Source organism: Dasypus novemcinctus, chromosome 5, assembly GCF_030445035.2.
Source record: "Dasypus novemcinctus isolate mDasNov1 chromosome 5, mDasNov1.1.hap2, whole genome shotgun sequence".
Classification (NCBI taxonomy): domain Eukaryota; kingdom Metazoa; phylum Chordata; class Mammalia; order Cingulata; family Dasypodidae; genus Dasypus; species Dasypus novemcinctus.
The window spans coordinates 93,626,063-93,653,349 of record NC_080677.1 but is presented as its reverse complement, the minus strand read 5'-3'; the positions used below and the strand labels follow the sequence as shown (position 1 = coordinate 93,653,349).

Sequence of the window (27,287 nt, the reverse complement as noted above, 5' to 3'; positions counted from 1 at the left end):
TATTGGCTGGATGAGTCACTATTTTTTTTTTCTCTAACAAAATCAAACTATATTATATCTCTCGAATGTAGGGACAAACCATGAAAATGTGAATTTAAAAAATATTTGCCTTCCAAAAGGATTTACCGTGATTCCTTGAAATGGTAATCTGCCCCAATGCACTTAAATATTTTTAGCTCTTCAGTGCAAAGAAATAGTGAAGTTAGTTGCAACTGAATATTCTGAGTACATTTTTTACTCCCTTGACAAATACAGTATAATTTTCAGATTATACATAGACAATAATTAAGGCAGCAGTTGTTGTGATTAGTAAAATTACTTCTTTATTGGTAAAGAAAGTATCAATAGTATGAATAAAGTCTTCCTCATGATTTAAAATTATTTTACCTAGACCATAATTCTATTTCTGTTTCATGATTATTTCACCTGATTACAGCGCTTGGCATTGGAGTAGAGGATGCAAGTATTTTTCCAAGAGAAGCATGCTTACTTATCCCCATTAAAGTCATTTACCACTATCCTTAAGTGAGGTGCTTAGTGCTGTACAGCAGTAATGCCCTCTAGCAACCCCATTACATTTCCCTGGTCCATTTACTAACTTTTTCACTAGATGACTATTTTATAATTCTTTTGTCCTCAAGCATTTAAGGCTTCCTCCCCATCTCATTCTTTTTTTTTTTCTTCAAGATTTATTTATTTATCACCCACCCCAACCCTCATTGCTCTCTGTGTTCATTCGCTGTTTGTTCTTCTGTGTCTGCTTGCCTTCTTTTTAGGTGGCACCGGGAACCAATCCTGGGACCTTCCGGAGTCGGGGAGAGGTGCTCAATCTCTTGTGCCACCTCAGCTCCCAGTCTGCTGTGTCTCTTATTGTCTCTCCTTTGGGTCTCTTTTTGTTGCATCATCTGCTTAGGCCAGCTTGCTGCACTGGCCAGCACTCCTGCAAGACCAGCAGTCTGCATGGGCCAGCTTGCTGTACAGGATAGCTTGTCTTCGCCAGGAGGCCCTGGGCCTTGAACCCTCGCCCTCCCATATGGTAGTCAGGAGCCCAATCACTTGAGCCACATTCGCTTCCCCCCATCTCATTCTTAAATGTTGGCCTTACTTCTTGTTTCACTGGAAAAATAAGAGTTGATAAGAAAGGAATTTCAACACTGCGTTTTCTCTAGTTACAGTGTTCTAGAACCTATAAGAAGGCTAGTATTCCTACAGTCAAGTCAGTGATGGTGAATAGTAAATGTCAGAAGTAATAGGAGACTGTATTAGTTTGGGCCTTTTTGGTTTTTATCCTTAGTATGATGGGAAATCATTGGAAGATTTTGAGCAAAGGAGTAGCATTTTCTGAATTGTCTTTAAAGGGTTCTCTGTGGCTGCTATTTTAGAATAGACTTGCAGCACAATCATGAAAGCTGAAGATTAGTTAGGTTGCTGCAGTTTCTCCAGGTGCAGGGTGAGATAGCAATGGAAATAATGAAAGATTCAAGACATGTTTTTAAATTAGAGCAAAAAGGGAAGCGGATTTGGCTCAACGGATAGAGCGTCTGCCTACTACCTGGGAGGTCCAGGGTTCAAACCCAGGGCCTCCTGACCCATGTGATGAGCTGGCCCACGCGCAGTGCTGATGCATGCAAGGAGTGCCATGCCATGCAGGGGTATACCCTGCGTAGGGGAGCCCCATGCGCAAGTAGTGCACCCCATAAGGAGAGCTGCCCCGCACAAAAAAAAAAAAAAAGTGCAGCCTGCCCAGAAGTGGCACCGCACACACGGAGAGCTGACGCAGCAAGATGACACAACAGAAAAAGACACAGATTCCCAGTGCAGCTGACAAGAATATAAGCAGACACAGAAGAACACACAGTGAATGGACATAGAAAGCAGACAACTGGGGGGCGGGGAAGGGGGGGAGAAAAATTTAAAAAATAAATTAGAGCCAAAGGATTTACATAGACATTGAATGTGGGTTCTAAGCAAAAGGCAGTAAGTCAAAATAACTGTAAAAACTTTAGCAACAAGAAGGATGGAGTTTGTATTTATTGAGATAAGGAAGTCTGTGCAAGGAGCAACATTATTCAGAGGGTGGGGAAAGGAGAACTGTGTAAGAAACAGTGAGATATACCAGTTAGCAATTTAGAGGAAAGACCCAGGTGGAGTTATAAACTTGGGAATTATTATTTTATAGATGATATAAACCTAAAACTCTATTATATTATCAAGGGAATGTTTTAGATAGAGGGCTGAGCCTTAGAATACCATCTTCAAAGGGAGGGAGAGGAAGAAGAACCAGGAAGGGATTGAAAAGTAGCCCATAAGATTAGACCAGAGCAGGGCTTAGCAAACTATGGGCCATAGGCCAAATCCAGCCCAACAGGTACTTAACAGCATTAATCATTGGGAAATATAAAATAAAACACAATTTTAATTATTCACCCACCAGAATGATTAAAATTAAAAAGAATGCTACCACCAAATGTTGATGGGATTTGTATTAACTAGAACTCTCAAATATTGCTAATTAAAGTGTAGGTTGGTAATACCACTTTGGAAAACTGTTTGACAGTAGCTGTTGAAGCTAAAATATGTTTTTCTGATGACCCAGCAGTTCTACTGCTAAGCATATACACTAGAGAAATGAGTATGTTCACAAAAAAGACATGTGCATAAATGTTCATAAGTGAGTTTATTAATAGTTTCCAAACTACAAACAACCCAAATGTCCTTCAAAAGTAGAATGGATAAATAAACAAAGGGATATTTATACAATGGAAAACTGTATGGGAAAAAAAAAGAGAACAAACTGGCTACATAGAATAACATAGATGAATCTTAAAGATAGAACAATATAGATAAATCTTAAAGATATAATATTGAGCAAAAGAAGACAAGCAAAATTGTATACATTCTGTATGATGATTCCATTGATGTAAGTTCTAGACTAGGCAAAATTTTAGAGAGAGAGAACTCACTACAGTGGTTACATCTGTGAGGTGGGGATAAATTAGGAAGTGAAATGACAGTGCTAAAAATGTTCTAATCATAATCTTAATCTGACAGATGGTTACATGGATATTTGCATCGATAAAAATTCATTGTTGTGTATACTACCAGTAAATTTCCAAGATTTCAAGAGATGTAAATAACTGGATATATTAAGCAAGTTACTAAAAAATGTAAACTTTAAAATGCTCCCTTTAGAATCTAAATTAGAAAACAGTCAAGTTCCAAATGCTGATATTATTGAAAGCAAAGTGCTAAATAAATTTGTTTTAAAGAGGAATTTTTAAAGTTTTAAAATTTGGTATTATCAAGGATAGTTTCCCTAGATATTTCACTTCAGATAGTAAATCTAGAATTAGAAGAGCATTAACATAAGCAAATTCATCACATTTTTGATAAACAGCAAATGCAAAATTAGGAAGTATGAGAAAAAGGATACGTCATAAAAATTGCAGATTAAAGTATTTTATAAAGTAGTAGATACCATGAAACTGTTACGCTTGCTCTGGCATTTGTTCACTCAACTGGTTTTTTTAAGTTTTGTTGAGATATAATTTGCTTATCATACATTTGACCCACTTAAAATGTACATTTTCTTGCCTTTTAATACAATCACAGATATGAAAACCATCCCTAAAATCAATTTTAGAACATTTTAATTATCTCAAAAAGAAACCCTGCACCCCCTTAGCCATCAACTCCCAATCCTGCTTCTCAACTCCTAGCCCTAGGTAATCACTAATCTACTTTCTGTGTCTATAGATTTTCCTATTCAGAGCATTTCATGTAAGTGGAATCATATAACATGTGGTCCTTTATGACTGGTTTCTTTAACTTAGCATAATGTTTTCAAGGTTCAGCCATATTGTGGTATTTATCAGCACTGCACTCCTTTTTATGACTGAATAATACTTCCATTGTATGACTATACCACATATTTCCCATGTATCACCATATTCTTACCTTGTAATAGTGATGTACATTTGTTCTGGTTTATAGAAGAACATTCTTGTATTTGAACTACCTTTAGTGATTTTTTCACTTTTTTTTTTTAAGTTATTTTCTTGGTTCTTTCTGGGTTACCATATACATCTTTACTTTTCAGAATCTACTTCAGATTTATACTAACTTAATCCCAGTAAAACATAAAAATACAACTATTCTATAATTCTATTCCCACTTCTCTTTTCCGCATTATTATTATCTATATTAAGTCTATATATGTTACAAAAACCAACATATCTTGTTATAATTATTACTTTGTATAATTTTACATCTATTAAAGAAACTGAGAAAAGAAAAGATTAAGTACATACATGTAGTGTATTATGTTTTTATTCTTATTTATCCTTTCTGATTCTCTTAAATTGTTTCTGTGCATCACATTACCCTCTGGTTTTATTTCCTACTCCAATATAATTCTGTTCCCACTTATCTCCTTTGTGCTGTTATTTTCAAATATAATATATTTTTATAAATAATAGGTCCAGTATGGTTATACACATACTGCTTTATATACAGTAATTACTTTTTAAAGCATTAATAGAAGGAAGGGTAATAAAAATTCATTTTTGTCCTTTATAATTGCATAATTGCCTTTACCATTGCTCTTTGTTCAGTTCCCATCTGGGTTTACTTGCTTTCAACCTGAAGCATTTTCTTTCATATTTCTTGTAAGGTGGGTCTGCTAGCAACTTTTGGGGTTCCTTTGTACATGGCGAGTTGTTTTACTCTTATTGTTATTGAATTTTCTCCTAGTTCTTGTCTTTCAGCTTTTTACTGTCTATGTGCCTTTGCATTTATTCTACTAGGACTTTGTTGAACTTCTTGCATATGCAGATTGTTTTTCATCAAACTTGGGAAGTTTTCACCCATTATTTCTTTCAATATTATTTCTGTTCCCTATTTCTCCTTTCCTTCTCATACTATCCTTACACCTATATTGTGTACCCTTCAGTGTCCCATGTTTCTTCGAGGCTCTGTTCATTTTTCTCATTCTGTTTTCTCTTTCTTCAGATTGCATAATCTCTATCAATCAATCATAAGGTCCATTAATCCTGTCTTCCTCCAGTTCAGATCTACTGCTGAGCCACTGTAATGCATTTTTAAATTTTTATTTTTAAGGAAGCTTTAGATTATATAAAGGATACATTGATACTATAGGGGATCCCCAAAAAGCCCACTCCTTCCCCCTCCCACACTTCTTCCCATTAACAACATCTTTGATTAGTGTGGTACTTTTTTTACAATTGATGAACACATATTGAAGCATTTCTACTAACCATGGTCAATGGTTTACATTATGGATTACATTTTATACCGTACACTTTTATAGGTTTTAACAAAAGTTATAATGACCTGTATCCATCAATGCCACATCATACAGAACAATTCCAATGCCCTATGTTTCTTCTATTGTATGACTTCCTCCTCCCCTTGGACCCTATGATAACCACTAAGTTTCAGTTTTTGAAGAATAAGGCCCATAGTTACATGCATTAATGTTGAAGACTTGACATATTGGTCTGTTTTCTTTTATTAGGCACTGCCTATGTTCTCAAAAAGTTCTTGCCCCTCAAATTGAGAGCACAGCAGTACTCCCCAAGATGGGAGTTTAGTATTTTCTTGCTTGTTGTGTGGGTCTTTACTCACTGAGATAACAAGCTTTGGCAAGATGAACATTTTCATATTGCATAGAAGCCTGCTCTAAGCAAGCCCTATCCTCCTGCATATGCCCCCACCACTGAAACCCTGCAACAGTAACCACCCCCTGCCATATTTGCTAAAAGAACATTCCCATCCTTGTAGTTTTAACCACATACCTACAATTCCCCAGAATGCACTTGTTCCTTCCTCCAACCCTCTTCCCAGGTCCATGGGTAGGCCAACCCAATCCCCTCACCCCACTCCCCCTCAGATTCCAGCACCATCGACCCCCCTCACATCCCTGCACCAATATCACCCCCATCCACTGCCCAACACCCCCTTCCACCTTACTGTAGGTTTTGCCCATATTGAGTATCAGCAAACCACACCTTACTCCCTTTCTGTCTCCTGATAACTTATCTTCCAGACTCTAGCTCTGAGAGTCTGTTCAATTTGCTTAAGTCATATCAGTGAGGTTGTATAATTTTGTTCTTAAGTGACTTGCTTACTTCACTCAGCATAAGGTCTTTAAGATTAATTCATGTTGTCCCATGTGTTGCAACTGCATTCTTTCTTACAGGTGAGTAATATTCCATTTTATGTATGTACCACAGTTTGCTTATCCATTCATCTGTTGATGGACACATGGGTTGCTTCCAACTATTGGCAATAGTGGATAATGCTGCCATGAACATTGGTATGCATTTATCCATTTGTGTCCCTGCTTTCAGTTCTTCTGGGTATATACCCAGTAGCAGGATTGCTGGATCACATTGCAGTTCTACAGTTCGATTTCTGAGGAACTACCAAACTGTTCTTCACAATAGCCACACCATTCTATGTTCCCACCAGTAGCAGATGAGTGTTCCCTTTCCTCCACATCCTCTCTAACACTAGTGGGTAATTTTTTTTTAATAGCTTCCTGTTTAATAGGTGTAAGATGATATCTCATTGCAGTTTTGATGTTTATTTCCCTATTAGCTCGTGATGTTGAGCATCTTTTCATGTGCTTTTTAGCCATATGTATTTCGTCTTTGGAAAAGCATCCATTCAAATTTCTTGCCCACTTTTTAAATGGGTTGTCTTTTTCTTTTCAAGATGTAGGATTTCTTTGTGTATACTGGATATTGGGCCCTTATCGGATAAATGGTTACCAAATATTTTCTCCCATTGAGTAGACTGCCTCTTCACTTTTTTGACAAACTCCTTTAAAGCGCGGAAGTTTTTCATTTTGAGGAGGTCCTATTGTTTTCAGCAATGTCTTGGAGCATAAATTGTTCCAGTCTGATCCAATTTAATTTGGACAGGGGTAGTTTTTTGTTTTTTTTTTTTTTAAGATTTATTTATTTTATTTATTCCCCCTCCCTCCCCCCCGCATTGTCTGCTCGCTGTGTGTTCTTCTTTGTCCGCTTCTGTTGTTGTCAGCAGCGTGCGAATCTGTGTTTCTTTTTGTTGTGTCAGCTCTCTGTGTGTGCGGCGCCATTCCTGGGCAGGCTGAACTTTATTTTGCACTGGGTGGCTCTCCTTATGGGGCGCACTCCTTGCGCGTGGGGACACCCCTGCATGGCAGGGCACTCCTTGCACACATCAGCACTGCACGTGGGCCAGCTCCACATGGGTCAAGGAGGCCCGGGGTTTGAACCGCCAACCTCCCATGTGGTAGACGGATGCCCTAACCACTGGGCCAAGTCCACTTCCCATGGACAAGGGTAGTTTTTGAGACCAGTCTTTTAAATCTGTTCTGACTCCAGGAGGGTTATTCTTAGCTGTGTCTTTCCCTGATTCTCTCTAGCAAATTAGTTTGTGTATGGTTTTAGCTTAATGAAGAACTGTTGTTTTTAAGAATGCTCTTAGGCTTGAACTTCCCCACTCTGTTTAAAATAAAATCAGTGTGACTGTTAACTTCATTTATCAGCTTGGGTAGGTTATGGTGTCCAGTTATTTGGTCAAGCAAACACTGACCTGATTTTTACTATGAAGATATTTCGTGGATTTAAATCAACAGAACGTTGATTGCATCTATAGCTGATTACATCTACAATCAACAAAGGATATTGTCTTCAACAGTGAGAGAATTCTTATCCAAGCAGTTGAAGACCTTAAAGGGAGAACTTATGATATAAGCATTCAGGAGGAAGAACTTCCATGTCTGCTTCAGCCAGCCTGCTTCTCCTGGAGAGTGCATTGAAAATTTGCGTCAGAGTTCCCAGCCCTTTGGCCTGCCCTAAGAAATACAGACTTGCCATCCTCATATTTGGGTGAGCCAATTCCCATATCTGATGGGATATAGATATCCCGTCAGTTATATTTCCCTGGGAAACCCTGACTAATAGAGTCATTTCTTTTGGGGAGAGCTTCTGGGCTCTCTTGTCTTAAGGACTGCTCCTCTCCTGGGCAAACTCTCTAAGCCCTCCTGTGGGCACTGGGTGGAGCTGTAGCTTCTGATCCTCTAGGCTCGCCTCACAGTTAGAATGGCTGCCCTATGAGCAAATTAGAACAAGGATGGTGGGACCCTCTATCCATGGGTCAGTCCCTTATCCATGGATAGGGGCTAGGTGGAGGTAAGGAGCCCCCAGCCTCTCCGTTGCACTCACCAGGAATTTAGCCTCTTCAACATGGAGTTGAAATGGAAGAGAAATGCTAGCAGCTTGACCATACCTATGATATACAGGTCATTCTTGTTGGGGACCTACATGGAGAGGGAGTTCCATCTTCATGGACTCACCTGCCCAGAGTAGTGCTTCTGTCTGCTGAGCTGGGGAAATAGGAGTGAGTGGATTGTAGTTCAGATGCCACAGACTTTCATTGTTCCAACCAAATTTTAGTAGATTTCTTGTACAAATGTTTCTTCATTTGAATAATGCCCTTAGGAAAATGTCCAGAGACTTTAAGTGGTTTTATTTTTATCCCTAGGAAGTTATATCCACAAAGCTCACACTACATCTCAGAAGTAGAATTCCTTAACCAGTGTTAACAGGGTGTCTATATGTGTTGGTATAGTGCTCAGCCAATAACAGTGTACAAGGGTTATTTGTTCTTTCTTTTAAAGCCAGAAACATTTAAATATTTTTCATGTAAACATATGCCTGCCTCTATATTAAAATGCAGGAGAATGCTGTCATCAACACGGCAATGTAAGAAATCCCCTGGGAAAATCTTCCCTCAGAATCAGCTAATACAAGGACAAATCCCACTTGCTTAGAACTCTGGGAGATGATAGAGACTAGACAAGGACAACACAAACACTGAGTTGAAGGAAAAGAAAAATAATCTCCCAGAACAAGTAGGAAGTTTTCATTCGAGACCCACCAGTCTGTTCCTCTCCTAACTTGGTCCTGTGCAACTTGAGAAGCACAGAAGAAGCAGCATGATCTGGGTCCCTCAGTCACGGAGGGAGACTATAAAGCCACTCAGAGCATCGAGTTAAAACCTAATGCATATCCGAGGACAGGAACCCAAGTCCTAAGAGGCCCAGGTCAGAACACATGCTGCTGAGTCCTGCCACGTGCTGCATACAAAAGGACAAGAATGAGATGAAGATGAACTTAGAAAATTTGAACATTTGAACATGGGTTACTGTAAAGGTCCAGAAATAAGTGGACCAAGCATCAAAGAGGAAGCTTAACATAGAGTCAGTCAACAGTAAAACACTAGACAAGAAGCAGAAACTGACCTTTAGAGTTAACTCATAATCAAATGCCTAGATATTAACAGAAGATTGTAGGCCATACTAAGAAACAGAAAGATACGTCCCAGTCAAGGGACCAAATTAAAACCTCATTGGAAACACAGAATTTGAAGTAACTAATCAAAGAAGTTCAAATATCCTAAACCATAGAGATGAAGGAAAATAGGGATATTGAGCTAAAAGATACGGAGAAGACAAGATGTGAACATAGAATTTGACAATATAAAAAGAAAAATTATGAGGATGAAAAGCACAAAAACTAGAGATTAAAAATGCAATAGAGATATATCACAGCAGATTTGAACAAAGAATCAGCAAAATAGAAGATATAAAATCATACAGAAGAACAGGTAGAAAAAAGAATGGAAAAAATTAAGCACTATCTCAGGAATCTGAGTGGCCTTTTGAAGCACAGAAACATACATGTTATGGGTGTCCCAGAAGAAAAGAAGGGAGAAGGTGCAGAAAGAATATTTGAGGAAATAATGGCCAAAAATTTCCCAACTCTATTGAAAATCATAAATATATGTGTCCAAGAAGCACAGCATACTCCAAACAGTAAATCCTAAGAGACCTGATCGAGACACATACTAACCAGAATGTGAAATTCCAAAGAAAATTCTGAAAGTTGCAAGAGGTAAAATGTATTCATCACATGGAAGTGATCCTCAAAGTTTAAGTGCTGTTTTCTTCTCAGAAACCATAGATGCAAGAAGGAGGGTGGTATGATACACTTAAGGTAGTAAAGAGAAAACCTGCCAATCAAAAATTCTTTATCCAGCAAAACTGACCTTCAAAAATGAGGGAGACTTTAAAACATTCACAGATAAACAGAAATGGAGAGTTCATCAACAAAAGACCTGTCATGCAAGAATTACTAAAGGGAGTTCTGCAGATTGAAAAGAAAAGACAGTAGAGAGTGGGGTAGTGCAAAGATGAAAATCTAAGGATGCAAACAGATATTTGCACACCAATGTTCATAGCAGCATTATTCATAAATGCTGAAAGATGGAAACAATTGCCCATCAACTGATGAATGGATAAGCACAATGTGGTATATACATACAATGGAATGTTATTCATTTGTAGGAAGAAATGAGTTGGGGAAGTACATGACAAATGGAGAAACTGAGGGCGTTATGTTGAGTGTAATAAGCCAGACACAAAAGAATGACTATTGTGTGTTCTCACTGATATGAACTAAGCACAATGTGTAGATTTATGGAGTTTGACACAGAGGTAGATTGGTGGGAGGCAGAATGTGGGTTGAGAAGGGAGAACTGATACTAGATGTATGTGGAATGTTTAATAAGAATAATTGTAAAGATGTGGTGATAGATGGAGTTGATGGTAAACAATTCTGACTTATGGACATAATTGTGGCTGAAACAAGTAGTTTAGGGAGATTAATATTAGTTGGAGGACAGCTAGAGGCTAATCTAAAGGCTGTGTAACAGTGACTTTAACAAAAGATGAGTCTGCAGCCAATTAAGCCGACCGGCCCCCTCTTCCCATGGGGGCCTGGTTTGCAATGGCTGCAGACAGCAGCCTCCTTGGTAGTGTATGTGGCCTGTTGCCTGTACAGGTTGCCCTAAGGGACCTTGGAGACAGCCCTTCCTTGCCTGTTGCTGGTCCTGTCTGTGACCTCGTGCCATCACCATTCTAGGCTCCAGACAGGTATGCGAGGTGCCTTTGGAAAGCCTCAGGGGACAGTGGCCTGGGTCCACATCGGCCAGGTCATCATGTCCATCTGCACCTAGCTGCAGAACAAGGAGCATGTGATTAAGGCGCTGCGCAGGGCCAAGTTCAAGTTCCCTGGCTGCCAGAAAATCCACACCTCCAAGAAGTGGGGCTTTACCAAGTTCATGCTGACGAATTCAAAGATATGGTGGCCAAGAAGCGCCTCATCCTGGATGACTGTGGGGTGAAATACATCCCCAACTGTGGCCCCTTGGACAAGTGGCGGGCCCTGCACTCATGAGGGCTTTGCCAGCAATGCCCTCACTAGACCCTTGCCCGCCAATAAATGACTTCCTGGCTGGCAAAAAAAAAACAAAAACAAAAAACAGTAGATGAGGACTGTGGTAATATAAATGCAGGAATGCTCTACCACTAAATGTTAAAAATATGATGATACATGAGAAAAATATAACTTATAGACTATAATAATATAATATTTTGTATCAAAAGCAAAGAAGGTACTATATAATTGATAAGGTTAAAAAAAGAATATGGGCTTTAGTTTTATGAGTTATGAATATGATTAGGCATCTTTTTCTTAAGGTGTAGCAGTTTGATATTATTGACGAGTGCCAAAAAGAAATACTGGATTATGTTTGTAAACTGATCTTTTCCTCTGGGCGTATTAGATTATATTGGATTCAGAGGTTTGCTTGATTAAGTAATCATGTAAACCTCTTGTGCCCAGTAGGGCATTGAGTCCCCACCCTTTGGTGGGTGGGGAGTCACAGATAAAGGCATGGCAAAGGACAGAGTTGGAGGCTTTTAATGTTGGAATTTTGATGGTGGAGTTTGATGCTGAAGCTGGAGCCCCAGGGAGAGAGACAGAGCCGTTCGCCTGATAGTCTAAGCTGACCTTGTGAAGAGAGGCAAAACCTAGAGAGCCTCATGGTTTATAGCTGACCTTGGGGAGAAAACAGAGGAGCTGAGCCCAGAGGAACCTAGGAAGCCTGAACCCTCGCAGACATCAGCAGCCATCTTGCTCCAGCATGTGAAAATAGACTTTGGTGAGGGAAGTAACTTATGCTTTATGGCCTGGTATCTGTAAGCCCTTACCCCAAATAAATACCCTTTATAAAAACCATTTTCTGGTATTTTGCATTAGTACCCCTTTGGCTGACGAATATACAAGGAGACCTTGGTTATGTCATTTAACCAGTGTTCACCTGTGTATCTTTCTAAATACTGGAGGAGCAATTGAGTGTTTGTAGGATTAGATGAGATAAAAGTGCCTGGACAGATTTTTTAGATAACTTGTTAAGCTGCCATTTGTCTATTTTACTTTTGAATTTGAAGTAAAGTTTACTTTAAAAATTAAAATACAAATAAATGGAGAAATGAAGATCTTTAATAAGAGTAATTAAAAAGATAAATTCAAAACCCAATACTACTGTATTCTTAATATACAACTCTACCTCTTAATTCCTATAAGAGTCAGAATATAACAGAACAAGAAAAAGACACATTTCCTGATAATGGACAGAAAACGGGGATATGGGAACAGAAAATGTGCTATTGTAGCTAAGTTGGCATCTTTTGAAATTAGTTGATTATAGATGTAGGTTGTGTAATACAAACCCCAGGGAAACCAAAAAGAACGTATTTTTAAAATGTACAGAGACAGAAAGGAGAAAGGTATCAGATATATTTTTTTTAAAAATCAGCTATACAGAAAAGAGGTTGCAATAAAGGAAAAGAGAGACCAAAAAAGAAAAAAAAAAATGACATACACACAAAAAACAACAACAAAGAGCAAAATGGCTGAAGTAAGTATACTTGTAGAATTTGTAGAATGGATAAAAAAGCATGATCCAACTCTATGATGTTTACAAGAGACTCACCTTATATCCAAAGATTCAAACAAGTCGAAAGTGAAAGGGTGGAAAAAGATACTGTATGCAAATAGTAACCAAAAGATGAGCTGGAGGAGCTATACTAATATTGGACAAATAGACTTTAAGTCAGAAGATGCTGAAAGAGACAAAGAAAGACACTATTAATAAAAGAGGCAATACACTGAGAAGAAATAACAGTTATAAATATTTATGAGCCTAACCACTGTGCCTCATAATACATAAGGCAAACACTGACAAAACTGAAGGGAGTAGACACCTCTACAGTAATAGTTAGAGACTTCAATACACCATTCTCATCAATAGATAGAACATTTAGAGAGAAGGTCAATAAGGAAACCAAGAAATTGAAGAATGTGATAACTGAATTAGGCCTAACATATACAAAATGTTTCATACTGAAACAGCAGGATATACATTCTTTTCAAGTGCACATGGATCATTCTACATGGCAGATCACATGGTGGTTCACAAAACAAGCCTCAGTAAATTTTAAAAGATTGAAATTATATGGAGCATCTTCTCTGACCATAATTAAATGTAACTCGAAGTCAGTAACAGGTAGAAATTTGGAAAATCCACAAATAAATGGAAGCTAAATAACACTTTAAAAATCAGTGAGTGAAAAAAGAAATTGCAAGGGAAATCAGTAAATATCTTGAGATGATTGGAAAATGAGACCACAGCACATCAAAACCTAGGGGATGCAGCAAAGGCAGTGCTGGTAGGAGATTTTATAACCCTAAACACATTAAAAAAGAAGAAAAAGCTAAAATCAAAGACCTAATGCACAGCTTGGGGAACTAGAAAATAGCAAACTAAATCCAGAGCAAGCAGAAGGAAAGAAATAACAAATCTTAGAGCAGAAATTAATGAAATTGATAATTAAAATACCAATAGCCATCATTATGGATAAGAGAGTATTAACAACCAAAAGTTAGTTCTTTGAAAAAAATCAGTAAAATTGACAAACCCTAAGCTAGACTGAACAATAACAAGAAGATGCAAATAAAATCAAATGGGGGGGGCATTAGTACTGACCCCACAGAAATAAAAAGGATCATAAGAGAATACTATGAACAAATATATGCCAACAAATTAAACAATCTAGAGGTACTACCAAAAAAATTACAATTTTCTCTTATGGATATAGATGCAAAGTTCTTCAAAAAATACTTGCAAATCAAATAGAACAGCATGTTTTAAAATTTATACATCATTATCAAGTGGGTTTTATCCCAGGTATGTAAACATTTTCCAACATAAGAAAACCAGTTTATGTAATACACCACATTAGCACAATGAAGGAGGAAATCACATAATCATCTCAATTGATGCAAAAAAGGTATGTGACAGCATCCTTTCTTGATAAAAACACTTCAATTAGGGTAGAAGGAAAGTTCCTCAACATGTTAAAGGGCATATATGAAAAAGTCACTGCTAGCATTATACTCAATGGTGAAATACTGAAAGCATTTCTTCTAAGATGTGGAACAACACAAGGATGCCCACTGTTACCACTTTTATTTAACATTATGCTAGAAGTTTAGCCAGAGCAATAAGATAAGAAAAAGAAATAGAAGACATCCAAAATGGAAAGGAAGAAGTAATAAAACTTTGACTATTTGCAGATGACATGATATTATATATAGAAAGTCCAAAAAAACTATGACAAGACTACTAAAGCTAATAAATTCAGAGAAGTGGTGGGATACAAGATCATATAAAACTGTGGTGTTTGTATACACAAACAAAGGACAATCTGAGGAGAAAGTCGAAAAAAATACCACTTACAATAACAACTAAAAGAATCAAATATCTAGAAATAAATTTAACCAAGGATGTAATGGGTTTGTACACAGAAAACTACAAAACATTACTAATAAAAAAATCAAAGAAGGCCTAAATAAATGGAAGGACATTCTGTGTTCATTTAATTGGAAGACTAAATACTGTTAAGATGACAGTTCTACCCAAAATCATTTACAGATTGTATTAGTCAAAGGGGTGCTATAATCCAATATTTCTTTTTGGAATTCATCAATAATATCAAACTGTTACACAGATTCAATGCAATCCCAATCAAAATTCCAACAGCCTACTTTGCACAAATGGAAAAACCAATTACCAAAATTATTTGGAAGGGTAACAGTCCCTGAATAGCCAAAATCATCTTGAAAAAGGAGAACAAAGTTGGAGGACTCACACTTCCTGACTTTATAGCTTATTGCAAAGCTATAATAGTCAAAACAGCATTGTACTGAGATCAGGATATATGGATAAATTGAATTAAATTGAGAATTCAGAAATAGACCCTCAAATTTATAGTCAATTGATATTTGACAAGGCTGCCAAATCCATTTTCATTCACTTGGAAAAAAATAGTCCCTTCAGCAAGTCGTGCCAGAAGTGTTGGATATCCATATGCAAAAAAATGAAGGTAGACACCTATCTCATACCATATATAAAAATTAACTCAAAATGAATCAAAGAGCTAAATATAAGATCCATAATTTTATAGTTCTAGGAAATATAAAATTTCTAGAAGAAAATATAGGGAAGCATCTTCAAAATCTTGTGTTAAGGCAATGGTTTTTTTTTTTTTTACTTTAAATCCAAAGCACAAGTAACAAAAGAAAAAATAGGTAAATGGGAGCTCATCAAAATTAAAAACTTTTTCACTCCAAAAAGCTTTATCATAAAAGTGAAAAGATAATCTACCCAATGGGAGAAAATACTTGGCAACCACATATCCAATAAGGGTTTAATATCCAAAATATATTAAGAAACCACAAAACTCAACAATAAAAAGACAGCCTATCCGATTTTAAAAATGGTAGAGAGCCAGTATGGCTCAAGTGCTTGAACACCAGCAAACCACACACAAGGCACAGGTTCAAGCCCTGGCCCTGGCACCTAAAAAAAATGAGTAAAAGGCCTGAGTGGACAGTTCTCCAAAGAGGATATCCAAATGGTTAAAAGCACATAAAAAGATGCTCAACATCACTAGCTACTAGGGAAATGCAAATCAAAACCATGAAGAGATACCATTTCACACCCACTAGAATGACTACTATGAAAACCAAATGACTAGTGTTGGAGAGGATGTGGAGAAATGAGAACACTCATTCATTGGTGATGGGTATGTAAAATGGAACAGCCACTGTGGAAGACATTTTTGCAGTTTCTCAGAAAGATAAGTATAGAATTGCCATATGACTTAGCAATTCCTCTACTAAGTATATACCCAAAAGAATTGAAAACAGGGACTCAAACAGATATTGGTTTGATGTTCATAGTGGCATTATTCACAATTGCCAAAAGATGGAAGCAATCCAAGTGTCTATCAGCTGGTGAACATAAATAAAATGAGGTATATATACATACAATGGAATATTATTTAACCATAAAAAGGAATGAAGTTCTCATACATATGACCACATGAATGAACCTTGAAGACATTATGCTGAGTGAAATAAGCCAGACACAAAAAGACAAATACTTTATTAGCTCACTTATGTGGAATAATTAGAACAAACAAACTCAGAATTAGAATTTAGAATATAGGTTACCAGGGCCTGGATTGTGGGTAGAGAATGGGAAGTTAATGCTTAATTTATACAGAACTTCTATTGAGGTTTATTGTACAGTTTTGGGAATGGATCATGGTAGTGGTAGCACAGTATTATAAGTAATTAATAGCAGTGAATCATATATGTGAATGTGGTTAATGGGAAACTTTAAAGATAAAAATTAGGCCTGTATAACACCCTGAACTCTTATAAATGATGGACAATAGTATACTATAGTACTGTAGTTAGTAGTACAAGTAAAAAAATGTCCTTTCATGAATTATAGCATGTACCACACTAATGCAAGGTGTTAATAGTGTGGTATATGGGAAAAAATATACCTAATGTAAGCTGAGGACTATAGTTAACAGTAATATTTTAATATTATTTCTTAAGTTGAAACAAAGGTACCACACTAATGCAAAGTGTCAGCAATAGGGGCTATATGGGAAAGCTGTGTTTTTTACATGGCTTTTCTCTAAAACTCGAAATTCTATAATTAAAATTTTTTAAGCAACAACAAGAAACTATAGTGTGCCAGAAGTTCTAAGAGCACCTAAAATCTATTGGAAACTAAAGGGAAAGACCAGTTAGGCTTTAGTAGGATATATTAGGTGTAAATTATTGATGGATAAAATAGGGCTATTTTGAAAGCATTCTATGAAAGGAATTTCAAGTAATATGTTATTTAAATTAATTACATTTATTAAATATGGACTATTTAAAAATCTGTAGAAGGGTATCATTACAAAATGAAGCTAGCTGTAATTTTAAGCACCAGAATTAAAATTGACGCTTTTTTTTTTTTTTGGCTTTTAAGGGAATTTTCGTAGTGTAAACTTTTTTTTATCAATATTATGACAAAAGTTCATTTTTAGCAAGACAGATAACCATGATGACTTCTGTTTTCTACTCCATGTCACTTTTGTCACTGCTTAAAAAATAATCATTTGTTGCTCTGAGGAGGTGGTAATAGGGTGGGGATTTTCTTTTTGGCACATTCACTAGTGAGTAATACATTTATCTCAACTGCCAATAAAAATGTTATACTGGACTTATGTGACACATTTGTTAGTTATTAGAGAAACAAATTCTAAACCATTTAAGCAATGTTCTTTTGTATTTCTCCACCTGTAAATTCAAATTATCAGTATTCTAAATAAAATGAACAAGTTTTTAATAATGTTTTTTGGAGAGATTAAGGGTATTTTCAGGGGTGGCACAAACTCTGGACTTATCTCAATAAGACAGTATTATTCACCCTTTTCTCTCAACTAATCATACATAATTGTTTCCATGATTTTTTTCTCCTTACTGGAATAGTTTCTAACATTTTAATCTTCTTTCCACCCCACCCCCCCCACCCCCTTTTGAAATCATGTCTACTCTTGCAGTCTGCCACTTTCCACATGACCTCCAACTTCCTTTTACTTCTAACCTGACAGCGAGATAGAGCAGGTGGTATCCTAGGTTGTAGTTCTGCTGTCATTAGCTTAGAGAGTCCCCCTGGGTCTTGTTTTCCTCATCTATAAAATAGATGATCTCTAAGACTAAATGAATCCAAATATTCTCTGAAATGGATCCAATTTGGCATTTTGAAATTAAATGCAAAATCATTAAGGGCTAAGTGTATGTAAGTTAATGCTTACTAGACAAATTGAACCCCTCACAGGTGGTTTTGCTTTTGCTTTCACACTCAGAGATATCTCACATTATGACAGTTCTTAATAATTTGGTTATTGCCCATATTTTATGATATTTTGGTAAGTTTATTTAATTACATTTAAATTCATTAAATAAATACTGCTTAGAATGTGTAAGACATTATACCCATATATTACATATTTTATAGGAGTTAAAAAATTCTCTTGCTATTATTAAGAAAAAGAAGATGGGATTACTGTTGTTTTAAAGATGTAAACTTTAAAAAAAAAAAAAACAGACTATTTCACAGGAAAGGGTGTGGTTTGAGGGTTTTTTATGTCTTTTTTTTTTTTTTTTTTTTCCAGTTTCCACAATTGAGAATATCAGTAGATTCACTTATCTTTCCCTGTGGGGGTAAGGCTAAACCTCAACCAGCTACAAAGGAAAAATAGGCAAAGTTCCCTATGTGTGAAATCTTTCCAAATGATTTAGGCCAAATTTAAAGGAATCTTCTATATAACATAGATCCAGGATTCATGTGTAAGGTATTAAGACACCTAGAATTTCCAGTGGTAATATTCAGCAGCCATGTCCCAGGCCTCACCTACCGTCCTCTACCCTTCTTTTCGTTTTTTTTCTGTTATGTGCAGATGTTTCAATATGTTTCCATTCCACAGCCCTGGGGAAACATTAGATTTAATGGAGCAGCCTGACCATAACCTTAAACCCTGGAAACTGGGAAGAGGCAGCCTGAGCTGCTTATCAGGGTGGGAACTTGCAGTTGCAGGGCCCCAACCCCCTGGATTGTATAAATAGCCCACCCTCAGGCAGCACAGATTTGTCTCTTCTCCATAGCAAAGCCGGTGGGTGTGTGGAGCTGCCATCCACCCACCTTGACCTAAGCAGTTGGGACTGACCATGATCGAATCTCTTCCCTTCTCTTTTGGATCCTTTGTACTAATAATAAAGCAGTCATTTGCTGAAAAAATTCTTTTGTCCCTGAGCCTGTTCCCATCACACACCATACAGCAACTCGCTCCATATAATATACTACAATTAGCCACCATATTTAGTGGTAATATTACAATTAACATTCATGATTGGCAGTGACATACCAAGACTGTATTTAAAATATGGAAACAAAAGGTTGGACTTAGTATTGCAAAGTCCTTAAATCAGTTTCTAGGGAAGCGGACTTGGCTCAATGTATAGAGCATCCACCTACCACATGGGAGGTCCACAGTTCAAACCCAGGGCCTCCTTGACCCGTGTGGAGCTGGCCCACATACCGTATTGATGTGCGCAAGGAGTGCCATGCCGGAGGGGTGTCCCCTACGTAGGGGAGCCCCACACACAAGGAGTGTGCCCAGTAAGGAGAGCTGCCCAGCATGAAAGAAAGTACAGCCTCCCCAGGAGTGGCGGCTGCACACATGGAGAGCTGACACAGCAAGATGATGCAACAAAAAGAGATACAGATTCCCGCTGCTGCTGACAAGAATAGAAGTGGACACAGAAGAACACACAGTGAATGGACACTGAGCAGACAACTGGGGCAGGGGTGAGGGGGAAGGAGAGAGAAATAAAAATAAATCTTCAATAAAAAACAGTTTCTAGATAAAATAGAAACAGCATCATAGAATGAAAGAAAACTTGTGGATTTTGTTCTAAGCTTTTGTATCCTGAAGTAGATGCTGAGATGTGACTCCCAGATCTTTTAGAAATAAAGTACTTACCCACACACAACACACTCCCACTGCCACAAGCAGTCAGCCTAGCATATTGTACAGCTAGCTGTTAAATGCAACAACCTAGATGAGGTCGCAGAGTTTTGTAGCTAATGCAGATATGTGGTCAAATTTTTTGCTCTGATACTGATGAGCTGTGCAACTCTTAGAAAGCTACCTAACTTCTCCAAGCCTTTGCTGCCTCATCTCTAAAATAACAACAATAATAATCATACTAAGTAATAAATACCTCTTATTGGGTATTTACTATATGCTGTCACATAGCTAATTTATGAAAACCTGCATTTCACAAGGTTGTTATAAGTTTTAACTGTGAATTAAGACATAAAGGATATTCTACAAATCCTTTGTAGAAAAGGTAGTTTGAATTATGTACCCCCTCAGAAGACATGCTCTCAATCTTAATTCACATTCCTGTGAGCGTAAACTTACTTATGAGTAAAACCTTTTGAAGATGATATAATTAAGGTGTAGCCAACTGAATCAAGGTGGTCTTAATCCATATTACCGAAGGCCTTATAAAGAAAAGAAATTGGAAGGCAGAAGTCAGCAGAAACTGAAAGAACACAAAGAGAGATCACTGTGTGATGCAAGGCAGAGATACAAGCCGAGGAACCCAAAGCTTGTGTGGACCTGCACCAGAACACAAGATACGTTGGGGAGAGAACCACTTTGCTGACACCTTCGTTTTGGCCTTCTAGCCTTTGAAACATGGACTAGTAAATTCCTGCACTTAAGCCTACCCTTTGTGTGGTATTTGTCACTAAGAAATTGGGTATATGGTATGGACTGAGTAAATGATGGCTGGTATAATTTTGATTGTGATTCTACTATAAAGTGTTTCTTACACCTTGCACCAAAAATGCCGTACATAAGAAAACAGATTTTTCAAGTTTCCAGAATATTTTTGAGAGAAATATTATTATCAGTGATAGAATTTTAAATACTTAGTTTCTCTAAATTAACAGATACATTCACGAATCCAAAAGACAATAGTTACTAGATCAAGCAGAGAATAAATTATCTAAGACTTCCTCTATTCCCCTCACCCTTTTTAACAGATGTACTTAAGTGCAAATTGTGCAGTCAGCTGCAGGTTTTTTAGCAGCAGAAAACTCTTGACTGTAAAGCCAAGCTTATTAAACCCTCTTGTTATAATATGGAAAGCTAGAGTTTGCATTTTTAATTTTCTATATATGAAGTTTGGTGTTGGTGTAGGGAGATGTATGTCTCAGTCTTGATCAAACACTCTGCCTGACATTTACCTGGTAGCTACCACTACTTAAGACTCCACAAGTCACAGAGAGGACTTCCTATCTTCCTGAAATGTTTTATACAGAGGCACCAGAGTTTATCCATCTGAGAGACATATTTTCAGCTTTTTATTTGTTAAATTTACCTGATTTTAAAACGTTTACTACATGCTTGAAGGCTATTTGAAAAACTAGCACTAACCAGGGAAAACCCTGGTTGCCAAAATTGCTAAATAACCTGAAGTGATTCAACTTTAAGCACAAGTATGGGGCTGCTACACAATAATTGAAAGCCACATGACTGAGAGGATGAAACCATACACTAAGAACAGTGAACCTGAAAGGAGAAACTTGAGTCTTACATATATCCTGGAGCAGCTATATCAGCTCTGGATGGTCTAACTCTGGACTTTGCAGTGTGAAAAAAAATAAACCTCTATTTGATTTAGTTACTGTGGTTGGGTTTTCTGTTACTTCATGCTAATGGCATTCTCAAACCATACAGGCTTCTACTTTGATGTTGCCCCATCCTACTGTTAGGCTCAGAACACCTGCAATTTGCTTTTCCCATCAACATTGTTTTCAAATACATTCATGTTTTTAAAAATGTTTGTGTAATTTATTCCTTTTAAAACCATTCTATAATACTCTATTACATGTCTACTCCACATTTTACCCACTTTTCCCAACATTGAAAAATATTTATTTCTAACAATCTTGTCAGTAACGTTGCACTGTACATACTTGCACATCTGTCCTTATATACATGTGGCAAAGTTTCTTTATGTTTAGCAGTGGAATAGCTAGTTGTAGGCAAAACTATTTTCAACTTTATTAACTATTGACTTTGTCAGATATAATATGTTCTGTTTGCCCTTCCAGATACTGTCTCCTCCTCATCCTACCCTGGGAGGTTGGGTCCATGAATTACAACAGTGGTCTTCTGGGCATCTAGTTGAGTTCAGTCAATGGAAAACCCTAGCAGGTCTTGGAGGTAGAGTGATGTCAGGATATTTTTTTCAGCTGACTCTCTCCCTGCAAGATTGTCTCAGGCTGTCTTTCCCTTAATGACACTGCTCCTCTCAAGGTGGCCTCTACAAGGTTCACTCCTGGGTTTCAGGAATGTCCATTCCCTCCCTATCCCTTTGGGTATGAAGTAATAACAGCTCTGCTATTACTAGCTCTGATTACTGCACTATTGCTTGTGGTTCCCAAACCTCTTAAATAATCCTGTCGTCTTTTTCCAGGCAAGAGCCTGAATGCATCACTGCCAAATTGCTCTTCAAGGATCCTGTGTTAATTTACAGACCTACCAGCAGTGCCTGAGAGTCTTCACAGTCATGTCAATTATCTGGTATCTAATTTGTCTCCAATCCGAAGGATTCAATAAGTTGATTTTGTACTTCTGTGATTATTATCAAGATTGAGCATCTCTAAATGTTTATAGGCCATTCTTTTCTTTGTCAGTTGCTTTTTCCTTATCTTTTACCTGTATTTCTACTGGATTGTCCTTTTCTTGTTGGCTTTTACTCTTCAGATATTTGAGATCCCAATCACTTAACTGTTAGATGTGTTCAAATATCTCCTACCTACTCCTTATCTTTAGTCTGTGGTATACTTTGTTGACCAAATGTTTTAAATATATATGTTTTATATACTAATATATAGGTATATATACCAAGTTTAGGTGTATATTAAGTATATACCTATATTTAAAACTATCCTAATAGTTTTAAAGTTTTGTTTTTTTGTCTTTATCTTTAATATATGTAGAAATTATTTTGTGCACATTCCGAAATGGGGGTGTAATAGCATTTCTTTCCTTATAGTGAATCAATTTTTACAGTACCATTATTGAATAATCCATCCTTTCCCCATTGGTTTGTAATGATACCTATTTCTATACCTCATTTCTCATATACTTATGGGTTGGTTTCTGAGTTTTCTTTCTATTCTACTAGCAGGGCAATAGTATAGTCTTTAATAGGGTAATAGTAATTTTTTATTTTAAATTGTTGCTGGCTTATAAATGTAAGTTATTTTTGCAGTTGATCTTGATCCCAGTAATCTTGCTAAACTATCTTACTAATTCTAGTAGTTTTGTATATTTATACTTCCATATTTTCTATGTAAGTGTTCATATCATCTGTAAATAATGAAAATGTTAACTCTTTCCATTTCTCACACCTCTTTTATTTTTATCTTATCAGAACAATTTAGGACTCCAGTACCATGGTTAATAATAGAGGTGGCAATGGACATTCTATTTTCATTACTTTGTGAACTACTTCCAGTATTTCATTATTAATTATGACATATTTGTTGTAGGTAAAGAAAATTTTCTCCTATTTCTCATGTGTAAAAAGTTTTCTAAATAATTCATATCAACTCTTGAATTTTATCAAATAATTTTTCCGCATCTTTTAGGATGATCATCCTTTTCCCTTTCATGTATTTATGAGAATTACATTTGCAGAATTTTTAAAAATGTTAAAGTATTCTTGCATTCCTTGATCATGATTTACACACACATATACACAGAGCTTGATGTGTTATTTATGATATATATATCTATATTATTAAGTGATATTAACATTATTTCCTATTTTATATTGCCCTTATCCGATTTTGGCATCAAGTTTATACTTGCCTCATTAAAATTAGTTGAAGTTCTTTGTTTTTTAAATCTTGTTGAGTCTGTAGTTGCTCCCCTTTCTATTCCTTATATTGTATGCTTTTGTCTTTTTTTCTGGATCCATCTTGCAAAAGCCTTGTCTATTTTATTAATCTTTTCAAAGGACCAGTATTTGTCTTCCTCAAACGTTTCTATTGAATCTACCTTTTCTATTTCATTTATTTCTGTTCTTTGTCATTTTCTACTTTCTGCTTTCTCTCTCTTTTATTCTTTTTCTAATTTGGGAAGATATTCATCACTCTTCTATTTCTGAAAAATTTTTTCTAAGTATCACTTTAGCTGCATCCCACAAATTATGTTATAGTATTTCTATTGTTCCATTTAAAATATTTTCTAATTCTTAATGAAACCTTCTTTGATCAATGAATTATTTGGAAACATTTAAAATTTCTAACCTTGCTGTTTTAAAAGTTATCTTGTAATTGATTCTTAGTTTACTGGTATTTTGGCTTAAAAATGGGGTTTTTAGAGAACAATTCTTTGGGTTTTGCCGAAACTAGTTTTAGAGTCTCATATGTGATCAAATTTTGTAAATGTATCACATCCACTTAAAAGGTTTGGTCTTTTCGATTTGTGGAGTACAAATGTTATATATATCAATCATATCAAACTTCTTGTGTTGTTCAGATCTTCTTACAGACTTGCTAATTGTTTTTGTCTTCTTGCTCTATCAAAGTGTAGATTGTAAAAATGACCCCAGGAATTTTCCTTTCCCTGCATCCGTGCCTTTGCAATAGCACAGCAGGTTTATCAAAAATAAGTGGAGTCTGTTCATCCTACCCCTGTGTCCTGGTTGACCTTGTGACTTGCTTTGGCCAATGGGACATTAGCAAATGTGATGTAAGCAAAGGCTCGAAAAACACTTTTGCATTAGAGTTTGTTCTCTTGTTGCTCTTCTGATCTTCTATCATATGAACAAGTTCAGAATAGACTGATGGATGATGACAGAAAGATGGCCCAGTTATCCCTCACTTCAACAAATGCCTAGACGTGTGAGTGAGACTATTGAACATGAGTTGACTGCATATGCAGGACTCCAGTTGAAACCATGAAAATTTCCCTGCTGAACCCAGTACTAATTATTGACTTACAGAAAAATGAGCCTCTGAATTTGGGGTGTGGGTTGCCATGTACAGGTAACTGATGCAGTCAGTTTCTGAGAGAGATGCATAAAAATATCTTAAGATTATGGATTTGTCAGTTTAACTTGGTATTTCTGTTAATTTTTGCTATGAAGATTTGATATAGTATCATGAGGTGAATTCAAGGTTAAAACCATTATTGTCCTTCAGGTGAATTGCATCTTTTATCATTGTGATCAACCTCTTTATTCCTACCAGTGTTGTTATCTTAAAATCTATTTTTTCTCATATTAATGTTGGTATATATTTTTAAACTATTTTTCCTGGTGTAGCCTTTTCTATACTTATGCTTTCTTCCTTTCTGTATCCTTAGGTTCTAATATTTCTTTACACAGCATATACCTGCATTTATAGGAAAAATCCATCAGCCAATCCTGGGGTCTTTAAATAGGGATGGAAAGTTTTAGCCAATTTATAGTATTATGATCATTGAAATATTTGCATGTATTTCTACTATCACTTCTTTTTAAGCTTTTCTCCCTTCCTACTTTCTACTATACAGTCTTTTTTTTCTATCTCCACACCCTTTTCCCTAGTAGATTGCAAATTACATACACCTTTTCATTCCCTTTACTGGTTATTCTTAAATTTTTATCATAATACCAGATGGCAAGTTTAAAGAGAACAAGTAGCGCTACCTTTATTTTTAAAATAGAGGCTAGATAACAGTTAACTCTGATCATTCTCCTTTTGGTTTACTTGGCCTTGGACATCTGTTCATATACTTATTAGACATTTGAATGTATCCTTTTTCGTGAAAAAGATTTTTCCCATTTTATAATTAGATTGTCTTATTATTTTTTACTTGGTAGTTCTTTAGCTATTAAGGATAAAAGTCCTTTATTGAATATGTATTGCACATAATCTCCCAATGCTCTGTCTTGCTTTCTTAGTCTCTTAATGGTGTCTTTTGGTTTTCAGGTTCTAGGGGCTCCTAAATCCCTTGACTTGTGACCTTTCCTCTATCTTCAGATCTAGCCATTTAGCATCTTTAAATATGTTTCTAGCCTTTTTCCTCTACCTTCTTTTTCCCTTTATAAGGGCCCATGTGATTACATTAAGTCTACCTGGATAATCCACGATAATCTCTTCATTTTAAGGGCTGGTGATTAACAACCTTAATTCTGTTCGCAATCTTATTTCCCCCTTGCCATGTAGCATAACATATTCACAAGTTTCAGTGATTAGGACATGGACATCTTAGGGGTGGCCATTATTCTGACTACCACAGTGATTTCTTAAAAAGACAAAACTATAGTGGTAGAGAACAGATGAGTAGTTACTGGGGATTAAGGGTAGGATGGCAGGGTATGACTACCAAGGGGTAGCATGAGGGAGTTGTTTGAGACAATGGAATTCTTCTCTATTCTAATTTTGCTGGTCGAGTCTTTTTTTTTTTTTTTTTTTTGCATGTATCCAATTGTTCCAATACCATGTATTGAAAATATACTTTTCCCATTGAATTGTCTTTGCAATTTTGTCAAAAATGAATTGCCATATATGGGAAACAATTTCTAGACTTTCTATTCCATTGCATTGATCTATGTGTCTATCCCTTTGTCAATATCACACTGCCTTCATCACTGTAACTTTATATTAAATCTTAGGTAGTGTAATTCCTCCAACTTAATTATTCTTTTTCAAAATTGGTTTGGGTATTCTAGTTCCTTTGCCTTTCAATGGAAATTTGAGAATCAGCTTGCCTGTATATTGCTGGGATATTTATTGGAAATGCATCATATATATAGATAAATTTTGAGAGAATTGGCATCTTTACTATGTTGGGTCTTCTAATCCATGAACATAGTATGTCTCTCCATTTATTTAGGTATTTGTTGATTTCTTCATCAGCATTTTGTAAGTTTTAGCATATAGATCCTGTCCATGTTTTGTTGGATTTGCACCTAAGTATTTCCATTTTTTTTTTAGAGCTATTGTGTTTTTAAATTTCAGTTTCTATTTATTCATTGCTAGTACATAGAAGTAAGATGAATTTTTGAATTTTTGTACCCTATAACTCTGCTAAGCTCATTTATTAGTTCTGGGAGGTTTTAAACAGATTCCATGGAATTTTCTACATTAAAACCAACATATTGTCTGCAAATACGAACTGTTTTTTTGTTTTGTTTTGTTTTGTTCTTTATTTCCAACTTGTATACCTTTAAAAAAATTTTTTTATTTAATAACCTTTTTTTTTAAAGATACATAGATCACAAAAAATATTACATTTAAAAAATGTAAGAGAGTCTCATATACCTCACACCGCACCCCACTCCTCCACATCAACAACCTCTTTCATCATTGTGGCACATTCA

At 36.2% G+C, this 27,287-nt stretch overlaps 1 non-coding gene across 1 annotated transcript; it reads left to right on the top strand.

Annotated features, from left to right (window-relative positions):
- Positions 1–10,806: 10,806 nt before the first annotated feature.
- On the top strand, positions 10,807–10,941 carry LOC111763385 (small nucleolar RNA SNORA70). The gene has a single exon (XR_002796258.1). It is a non-coding gene; the product is annotated as a small nucleolar RNA SNORA70 (small nucleolar RNA).
- The last annotated feature ends 16,346 nt before the right edge of the window (positions 10,942–27,287 follow it).